Source organism: Rhinolophus ferrumequinum, chromosome 12, assembly GCF_004115265.2.
Source record: "Rhinolophus ferrumequinum isolate MPI-CBG mRhiFer1 chromosome 12, mRhiFer1_v1.p, whole genome shotgun sequence".
Lineage (NCBI taxonomy): Eukaryota > Metazoa > Chordata > Mammalia > Chiroptera > Rhinolophidae > Rhinolophus > Rhinolophus ferrumequinum.
The window spans coordinates 60615327-60618352 of record NC_046295.1 but is presented as its reverse complement, the minus strand read 5'-3'; positions in this window follow the sequence as shown (position 1 = coordinate 60618352).

Sequence of the window (3026 nt, the reverse complement as noted above, 5' to 3'; positions counted from 1 at the left end):
ATAGGATGATTAAATATTTAACAACCATATCTAAGAGACCCAACTTTATATAGAATTAGAGCATGCATCCCAGGGAATGTAATATGCAATCTGAAAACTGTTCCATACTCAGATTTTTTAGAGACAGGAGAGAGAGAGACCTTGGTGATTCTGTAGTCCAACTGCCTCATTTCACAGATTAGAACACTGAGGCCCTAAGAGAGGAAATGGTTTGTCTAAGTCTCCATCATTCAGTGAGAGTCCTGGGTCTAGAACCCAGGTCTTCCATCTCCTGTTTCCTTCTGCTTGGTCACACGGCTCCATGTTTCTCAGATCAGCACCTCAATCAACCAGGCTCTGTGTGAAATGCCTGGGAGGTTCTGAGAGTTCAAATTGGGGGAAGAATCAAAGATGAGTAATGAAATTTCCCTGCTCTCAGGGAACAAACAGTCTACTACATGAACATCCCGGAATGTGAACAGAGCATGTTGTGTTGTAAGAGAAGGGTGCTGAATTTTGTTTCTTTCCTTGCGTGCAGGTGCATGCATGCCTTGCAGGACATTTGGTCCTGTCCAAAACGCCCATAGGGACATTTGGTCTGTGCCAAATGGTCCTTGATATTTGGATCTGCCCAAAACAATCACAGAGATGTTTGCTCCATGCCAAATAGTTCTTGATATTTGGTCCTGTCAGTATCGTCCACGCTTAGAAAATGTCTCTGGGTTCAAATAGCCCATAATGTTTCTTTATACTTTTGGTTTACAGAATTAATACATAAATATACTATTATACTTTATTGGCCCAATAAGTGTGTTGTGCTGTATTGCTAGTAACCTTTCTTACCTCGGTAGCCTAGCTGGTCATGGAACACAGGGTTAGGTAGACGGGTTTGGATTCAAATCTTGCAGAACAGTGGGATTTCTATTAACTAGGCACATTTTCGACAGGACCAAATTTCAAGAACCTTTGGGCATGGACCAAATGTCTCAGTGGATGTTTTAGACAGGACCAAATGTCTGCTAATTGTGTGTGTGTGTGTGTGTGTGTGTGTGTGTGTGTGTTCCCTAGGTGTTCATTTTAATTCTGAATTAAATTCTGTTTTGAATAACAAAAAACAAACGTTAAGACTGTCCGTAAATTTTACTCCTTGAAATATGAAAGTTGCATTTACAACCAGTCAGATCCTTAGCCCTTTTGTTGATGTCCATAGGGCCAGAAGAAGCAACTTGAATTCGGGCCGGGTGGGGTGGGGTGTGGAAAGCCAACAGTTTATAGCAAAGCATTTGCCAAGCAAAATGCAAGTGTTGAAAATCCCTCTGGCTAGTCAAACTTCTGGCAAGCAAGGAGTTTGTGAACCTGCTTGGGTCCTTGCCAGAAGCCTTCGCTACACTGCTCACAGCTCTTAATAAACCCTTTCAAGTCAGAAATTTGAGGTGTGCCTCTTGGTGCTTCCCTTCTGACAGCATCTGAAGGTCTTCACAAAGAAAAACAGCCTTTAAACAAGGACCTGGCCTCTGCTGTATGCTTGGCTGTGTAATCTTGAGCCAGGTTTTCTCTTCTCTGGATTTCAGGTTCCCTCTCTGTAAAAGGAAAGGACTGCCTCAGGGACAGCAAGTGTCATTTATTCCAGCGGTGTGCTGGAATTGGCTCATGCCAGCTCATGAGAGCTGAGTATTTTCAGGAATTTTGTGAGCCAGTTCACAACTTACTGATTGCTTGAAACCTGGCATGGTGGAAATGTTTACACGATGTAAACTAGTAAATTCGACAAATTGGGACACCACACCCCCAGCCCCAACTCTGAGAACTAGGTATTAAACATTTACCAGCATACCATTGCCTTTATGACACGTTTATGCAGTTTTATACTCATGGCAGACATGGCTAATCAATCACAGAATTCTGATCCAACCCAACCTGGATTTGACTTAAAAGTCTTCCTTTCTTCCTTTCTTCCTTCTTTTCTTCCTTCCTTCCTTCCTTCCTTCCTTCCTTCCTTCCTTCCTTCCTTCCTTCCTTACTTCCTTCCTTCCTTCCTTCCTTCTTTTCTTCCTTCCTTCCTTCCTTCCATACATCCATCATTTATCCCTCCCTCCCTCTCTTTTTCTCTTTTAATCTTTTATGTAGCAAATAATCTTTGATTACCTTCAGGTGCCAGGCAGTGGGGATGGAGTAATGAATAAAATCTATAAAATTCCTCTTCTCATGAAATTTACTTTCTAATGGAGAGAAACAGATATTTAAGGATGTGAAAAATTAGTAAAAAAAATCATTTCATGTGGTATAAGAGCTGTAAAGGAAACAAATCCAGGTGGTATCATAGTGCTCGAGGGGAGAGTAGTCTAAATATGATTGTCAGGGAAGACTTCTCTGAGGAAGTGGCTTTGAGCTGAGACCTGAATAAGAAATTGGTGGTCCTGTACAAAGCCAATGGATGGGCAGTCTGGGAAGAAGGAACAGCAAGTGCCACAGCCCTGAAGTGAAAACAAACTTAGTATGTTTAAGAAACCAAAGGCTGTGTGACCAGTGTATAGTAAAGCAACAGTGAGGATAAAGAGAGATGAGAGAAACAGGCAGGTCCAGGTTTGTAGAGTCTTATATAGAATCCATGGCAATGAATTTGAAGTGTATTGCAAAAGAAATAGGAAATTGTTAGAAGAGGGAGTTCAACTACTATTAACTGGCAGGATTTTCTAAAATTGTAACTGAGGTGAAATTTATACAACACAAAATTAACCATTTTACAGTGAGCAGTTCAATGGCAATTCAGTGACACTTAGTACACTCACAGTGTTGTGCAACCAGCACCTCTATCCAGTTCCAAAACATTTCTGTCATCCCAAAGGAAACGTGTACCTACTAAACTGAAATGACCCATCAGGGATATGAAAGTCTGATCACAATCCTCCCTTCTAAAGATGCAGAGGCCAGGGCTCTGGCCCTCATTGCTTCTGGGTTCTTGACCTGATAGCTCTGAATAAACTCATTTATGGTTTCATAATTCAGGGATAATTTCTCAAAATCTCCTCCACTGTCATTGAACTTCA